This window comes from Triticum aestivum, chromosome 6B (genome assembly GCF_018294505.1).
Source record: "Triticum aestivum cultivar Chinese Spring chromosome 6B, IWGSC CS RefSeq v2.1, whole genome shotgun sequence".
NCBI classification, from domain to species: Eukaryota; Viridiplantae; Streptophyta; class Magnoliopsida; order Poales; family Poaceae; genus Triticum; species Triticum aestivum.
The window spans coordinates 47,263,583-47,271,646 of record NC_057810.1 but is presented as its reverse complement, the minus strand read 5'-3'; positions in this window follow the sequence as shown (position 1 = coordinate 47,271,646).

Below are 8,064 nucleotides of genomic sequence, written 5' to 3'. Positions count from 1 at the left end.
AGATGATTTGAGCAGATATGGGTATATCTACTTGATGAAGCGTAAGTCTGAAATAGTTGAAAGGTTCAAAGAATTTCAGAGTGAAGTGGAAAAATCATCGTAACAAGAAAATAAAGTTTCTGCGATCTGATCGCGGAAACGAATATTTGAGTTACTAGGTTGGTCTTTAATTAAAACAATGTGAAATAGTTTCACAGCTCACGCCACCTAGAACACCACAACGTTAAGGTGTGTCCGAACATCATAACCACACTTTATTGGATATGATGCGATCTATGATGTCTCTTACTGATTTACCACTATTGTTTTGGGGTTATGCATTAGAGACAGCTGCATTCACGTTAAAAGGGCACCATCTCTATCCATTGAGACGACAACATATGAACTGTGGTTTAGCAGTAAACCTAAGCTGTCGTTTCTTAAAGTTTGGAGTTGTGATGCTTATGTGAAAAAGGTTTCAACCTGATAAGATCGAACCCAAATCGGAGAAGTGCGTCTTCATAGAATACCCAAAGGAAACTATTGGGTACACCTTCTATCACAGATCCGAAGGCAAAACATTTGTTGCTAAGAATGGATCCTTTCTAGAGAAGGTGTTTCTCTTGAAAGAAGTGAGTGGGAGGAAAGTAGAACTTGATGAGGTAACTGTACCTGCTCCCGAATTGGAAAGTAGTTCATCACAGAAATCAGTTCCAGTGATTCCTACACCAATTAGTGAGGAAGCTAATGATGATGATCATGAAATTTTAGATCAAGTTACTACAAAACCTCGTAGGTCTTCCAAAGTACAGTCCGCACCAGAGTGGTACGGTAATCCTGTTCTGAAAGTCATGTTACTAGACCATGATAAACCTACAAAGTTTGAGGAAACGATGATGAGCCCAGATTTCGCAAAATGGTTTGAGGCCATGAAATCTGAGATGGGATCCATGTATGAGAACAAAGTGTGGACTTTGGTGGACTTGCCCGATGATCGGCAAGCCATAGAAAATAAATGGATTTTCAAGAGGAAGACGGACATTGATCGTAGTGTTACTATCTACAAAGATCGACTTGTTGTAAAAAGGTTTTCGACAAGTTCAAGGTGTTGACTACAATGAGATTTTCTCAACTGTAGCGATGCTTAAGTCTGTCCGAATCATGTTAGCAATTGCCAATTTTTTATGAAATCTGGCAAATGGATGTCAAAACTGCATTCCTTAATGGTTTTCTTAAAGAAGAGTTGTATATGATGCAACCAGAAGGTTTTGTCAATCCTAAAGCTTCTAACAAAATGTGCAAGCTCCAGCGATCCATCTATGGACTGGTGCAAGCATTTCAGAGTTGGAATATACGCTTTGATAAGTTGATCAAAGCACATAGTTTTATACAGACTTACGGTGAAGCCTGTATTTACAATAAAGTGAGTGGGAGCACTACCTCCTTTCTGATAAATATATGTGAGTAACATATTGTTGATCAGAAAAGATGTAGAATTTTTCTGGAAAGCATAAAGGAGTATTTGAAAGGAGTTCTTTAAAAGAAAGACCTCAGTAAAGCTACTTACATATTGAGCATCAAGATCTATTGAGATATATCAAGAGCTTGATAAGATTTTCAATGAGTACATACCTTGACAAGATTTTGAAGTAGTTCAAAATGGAACAGTCAAAGAAAGAGTTCTTGCCTGTGTTGCAAAGGCATGAAATTGAGTAAGACTCAAATCCCGACCACAACAGAAAATAGAAAGAGAATGAAAGTCATTCCCTATGCATCAGTCATAGGTTCTATAAAAGAATGCCATGTTATGGACCAGACCTATTGTATACTCTGCCCTGGTTTGGCAAGGGAGTACAATAGTGATCTAGGAGTAGATCAGTGGACATTGGTCAAAATTATCCTTAGTGGAATAAGGATATATTTCTCAATTATGGAGGTGAAAAAAGGTTCGTCGTAAAGGGTTACGTCAATACAAGTTTTGGCACTGATCCAGATGACTCTAAAGTCTCAATCTGGATACATATTGAAAGTGGGAGCAATTAGCTAGAGTAGCTCCGTGAAGAGCATTGTAGACATAGAATATTTGCAAAATACATACGGCTCTGAATATGACAGACCCGTTGACTAAGCTTCTCTCACGAGCAAAACATGATCACACCTTAGTACTCTTTGGGTGTTAATCACATAGCGATGTGAACTAGATTATTGACTCTAGTAAACCCTTTGGGTGTTGGTCACATAACGATGTGAACTATGGGTGTTAATCATATACAGATATGAATATTGATGTTAAATCACATGGCGATGTGAACTAGATTATTGACTCTAGTGTAAGTGGGAGACTGAAGGAAATATGCCCTAGAGGCAATAAGAAAGTTATTATTTATTTCCTTATTTCATGATAAATGTTTATTATTCATGCTAGAATTGTATTAACCGGAAACATAATACATGTGTGAATACATAGACAAACATAGTGTCACTAGTATGCCTCTACTTGACTAGCTCGTTGAATCAAAGATGGTTAAGTTTCCTAGCCATAGACATGAGTTATCATTTGATTAACGGGATCACATCATTAGGAGAATGATGTGATTGACTTGACCCATTCTATTAGCCTAGCACATGATCGTTTAGTATCTTGCTATTGCTTTCTTCATGACTTATACATGTTCCTGTAACAATGAGATTATGCAACTCCCGTTTACCGGAGGAACACTTTGTGTGCTACCAAACGTCACAACGTAACTGGCTGATTATAAAGGAGCTCTACAAGTGTCTCCGAAGGTACATGTTGGGTTGGCATATTTCGAGATTAGGATTTGTCACTCCGATTGTCAGAGAGGTATCTCTGGGCCCTCTCGGTAATACACATCACTTAAGCCTTGCAAGCATAGCAACTAATGACTTAGTTGCGGGATGATGTATTACGGAACGAGTAAAGAGACTTGCCGGTAACGAGATTGAACTAGGTTTTGAGATACCGACGATCGAATCTCGGTCAAGTAACATACCGATGACAAAGGGAACAACGTATATTGTTATGTGGTTTGACCGATTAAGATCTTGGTAGAATATGTGGGAGCCAATATGAGCATCCAGGTTCCGCTATTGGTTATTGACCGGGGACGTGTCTCGGTCATGTCTACATAGTTCTCGAACCCATAGGGTCCGCACGCTTAAGGTTTCGATGACAGTTATATTTTGATTTTATGAGTTTTGATGTACCGAAGGAGTTCAGAGTCCCGGATGAGATCGGGGACATGACGAGGAGTCTCGAAATGGTCGAGACATAAAGATTGATATATTGGACGACTATATTCGGACTTCGGAAAGGTTCCGAGTGATTCGAGTATTTTTCGGAGTACCAGAGAGTTATGGGAATTCGCCGGGGAGTATATGGGCCTTATTGGGCCATACGGGAATAGAGGAGAGAGGCCGAAAGGAAGGAGGTGCGCAGCCCCCCTCTGGTCCGAATTGGACAAGGGGTGCAGCCCCCTTTTCCTTCTTCCTCTCCCCCTCTTTCCTTCTCTCCTACTCCAACAAGGAAGGGGGGAGTCCTACTCCCGGTGGGAGGAGGACTCCTCCTGGCGCGCCCCTCTTGGCCGACCGACCCCTCCCCCTTGCTCCTTTATATACGGTGGCAGGGGGGCACCTCTTGGCACAACAACAATTGGTCCCTTGGATCTCTTAGCCGTGTGCGGTGCCCCCCTCCACCATATTCCACCTCGGTCATATCGTTGCGGTGCTTAGGCAAAGCCCTGCGTCGGTAGAACATCATCATCGTCACCACGCCGTCGTGCTGACGGAACTCATCCCCGACGCCCTGCTGGATCGGAGTCCGGGGATCGTCATCGAGCTGAACGTGTGTTGAACTCGGAGGTGCCGTACGTTCGGTACTTGGATCGGTCGGATCGTGAAGACGTACGACTACATCAACAGCGTTGTCATAACGCTTCCGCTTAAGGTCTACGAGGGTACGTGGACAACACTCTCCCCTCTCGTTGCTATGCATCACCATGATCTTGCGTGTGCGTAGGAATTTTTTTGAAATTACTACATTCCCCAACTTCAGGCCCTCTCGATGGAAGTAAAACCCTGCTTCATGCTTGATTAATATTGATGATATGAGTAGTCCAAGAGTAGATCTACCACGAGATCGTAGAGGCTAAGCCCTAGAAGCTATCCTATGATCATTGTGATTGTGATTGTGATCGGCCTTCTAAGGACCAACCTCTCCGGTTTATATAGACACCGGAGAGGGATAGGGTTTACACGGAGTCGGTTACAAGGAAGGAAATTGTTGACGCTGGAACGCGTCACATGAACACATCGATGTGTACCTGCGGCACCGAGGGAGATGCTCCGCAACTCACACCGCGGGAGGCCGACTTCCAGCGCGATACGCAAGACAGCAAGCGGGCGCTTTTGGGACCCGAAACCCCACACGCCCGGGAGGGACCCCGTCTGGGCGCGCTGCGGCTATGGGCTGCCCTAGGTCGACCTGATCGCCCCTAGGGCCTCGAGGTTCGCCACCCTGCAATGAAGAAGAACGAACAAAGAACGAGGAAGAAGAAGAACTAGGGTTAAGGAGAAAAGATAAAAGATAAAAAGTGGTAGATTGATTGATCGATTGTGTGTTGTTCAATCGGCCATCACCCCTCACGTATATAAGAGGCGGCTGGACTTCCCGTGTAAGGAAAAGGCTTGGATTCACGGCCAAAACCCTAGTCAAATTCGGATTGGTTTTGTCCGAACTTTCCAAAACTGTTCGGTTTAAACTGGCTGCACCTTGCGGGTAACTTTTGAGGTGGTAAACGACCTCGGATGGAAAAGAGCCCAATAGCAATCTTGACCGTTTTGACGAGACGAACAACTTTTATGTTGAACGTTTTTTGATTAGAGTTTATCTTGAGGGTCAAATCACTCGTGCAATATAGACTGTTATTCGCGCTACCCATCAGACAGGGTGTCTGGTGGGGCGCGCCAGTTTTGGCTCGTGATAGTGCTGTATTGGGATGGCTCTAACTTTTGCATACGAACTCGGATTGGAATGATTCTTATATCAATATCGATCGTTTCGACAAGACGAAGACAATCCATGTAGATCATTTTTCCATACGAGGCAGTCTTGGGGGCGTAATGTGCCGAATAGTGTTCTGAATACAAAATCTCAGTATTTCGAACACAACTTCGGCCTTCGAGTTGAGATCAGATGGTGATGGCCCAAACTTCTAAGATGTTCGTATCGACAGTACGAAACTTTTTCATGTAGAACACTTCTCCATTTGAGGCCATTTTAAATAAGTTCTTGACTGTGCCAAAATCTGGTGTCAACACATGCCCTCCTGTTTTTCGGCAAAGCCTGTGTGCCGAAAAATAACTTGCACATAGCTTGCTCTAAGGATGATGTCAACACTCCATCGGCCATTTTGGCATATTCTTAGGATGATAAGGTTATATCGGCCATTGCTTGTGTGAATATTTTGACGCAAGCTTGGGTGAAACTTTCTCAACCTCCTTAACAATCCGATGATAAAGTCCCATAGATATGTATCTCAAGGTCATCCTCGGAACCATATTATTCACCCTTTTGCTAGGATTTTGCTGATAATCAATAATAAACTTTCTCCAATACTTACTTTTCCTGCATAAAAGTTTCATTAGTGGCCGAAGCGGTGGGCTTCGGTTCGGCCTTACCTATGTTGACAAGACCTAGCATCGGCTATTGATAGAAATAATATAATACACCATGGTTAAAATAGTAGCCGGATGCTTGCTGTGCCAACTCTTTTGAATTGTCATGTCTAGATATATGAAGGATATTAAAGCAACCCAAGGTAAATTTTGCATCTAGACATATCCCAAGATAAACTATAAGTGATTCGTCAAAACATTGATAACCCTTGTATATTTGTTGCACTACTTATAACGAATCACTGAAAGCCTCAATCTGTATAGCACTACAGCAACCAAAAGCTCCAAACCGAATAAATTTTCATATTCGGCTTTTATTATTGTGCAAACATATTTTAAGTTGTATGAGGCTTGTTTTGGTCTCCTATTGAACTAAGGACGATGTTTGGATACCACACCGACCATGCATTGACATAATCTTAGGACGATAAATAAATATCGGCCATTACCATGTAAACTTCATTCGAAGCACATATAGACGAAATAAAAAACGAAATGACAAATCAAGTATTTCGGCCCTTTGGATCAGCAACAAACTTGTAGCTAATCAAATGTATAGTGATTTGGCAATACCCTTTCATGATGTAAGAAATTATATTGCATCCATGGATTAAAATAAGCCCATTGAGGGTTACCAATCATACCTGATGACGAATTCCATGGCATAGGCATTAATGGCATAGTTGTAGAATATGGATAATGTGTAGACCAAAGATGTTGAAACCTTCGGTTTGGTCCTTCGTAGTTTTCACACTTTTCCTTCTTCACCTTTGCTGCACTTCTTGTAATGGAAGCTTGCACATAATTCTTATTTTGAGCACTTCCTTTGGGAACCCATGCCATGTTCCTTTCTTCAAGTTCTTGTGCACTAAGTTTTTGTAATTTCTTCTTTTGCCAATACGATAAGCCAAGCGGGCATCACGGCTGTGATTCTGTTTTGACCAATGGCAGTTCCTTTTTGGCCTTGTGCACTCTCAAATTATTTTCTTCAGATTTGGCACTTCGATTCTCAATAATTGGTTGCTTTGTCTCATTGCCTTTAGTAGCCAATGTCAACACTTTAATTGGCTCTTTTTCATTTGAGATCAAATCTGAAATTGCACTCTTACGACCATCTCTCTTAATGCGGTAAACCTGCTTGACCACCTCTTTCTTCTTCCTTGAGCTCTGGACCGATTCCTTATGATTGAAACGGTCTTTGAAGCGTGATTGTTCAAATATTGATCTTCTTGGAGCTGCATAGTATTGGTGAGATGGTCTAGAATACGATGGAGAATGTGCCCTTGTATCATACTTGTCCCATGATGAATATGTATCTATATGAGCATAGGGAGGCATCCACGGCATTGGCATTGGCGGCCCAGAATAAGGATATGAATATGTTGCATTAAAATTATCACTTTGCCAATACCGATCCTCATATTTGCGCCTTGGGGGTCACCCTGGTTTCTTTGCATGATTTGGCCGATAACTATTCTTCTCTTCACTCTTCTTTTGATATTTATCCAATAGTTCAGCGAAGGTGACTTTTGATCTCTTACACTTGCGCTTATTTCGGCCTTTGTTTTCTTCTGGTTTGCTTTCATCGATCATTGCATTTGCTTGTTGCCCCCCAGTCCTTGGCGTCTCCATTGTAGCTTCGATGTAATTCTTGCCCTCAAGATTATGTTCATTATGCTCTTCAACAACTTCTTTACTTGAAAGCTTGATCCCATCAACTGTAGTTTTTACCTTCTCTTGAAATGGATCGGCTTGAATCAGCCGATGCAAAAACTTTCTACCATCGGGACCAATCAGAATAGACTGGTCATCTCTTGGTGTCTCAACAAACTTCAATCGTCCTTTATCAATGGCCGATTTAACTATTTGACGAAACATGTTGCAATCCTCAAAATTATGCTTGGACGAATCATGCAACTTACAATACATTTGTCCCTGGACAGATGGTTCAACATGGTGATCAAGAATTCTAATATAATTATTTTGCAACAACAAATCAAATATTTGATCACACATGCTTGAATTGAAGGTAAACTTTTCATTCTCTAGCCGATCTTGTTGTGAGAACGGCTTTGGAGTTAAGAAAATGAGTGGTTCAGATTTTGCATCACACCATTCGGCTATGCATTGTGTTTTGCACTCTATCTTCGATGTCTTTGGGTAAGATATTATACTAGCATCAGTTTTCTCAACAGAATTTAACCTTGGCTTTAAATTTCTAAAAGAAAAATAGTTAGAACATACATGTCTCAATTGAGACCAAGTGCAAGCCAAGTATGAAATAAGCAAAGCTACCCAAATAGATATGAACTTTAGATAAAGCAACAAGGAAAGCTTTGGCTGCAATAATAAGTCATTATCGGTCTTCATAAATGGCACAATCGGTTG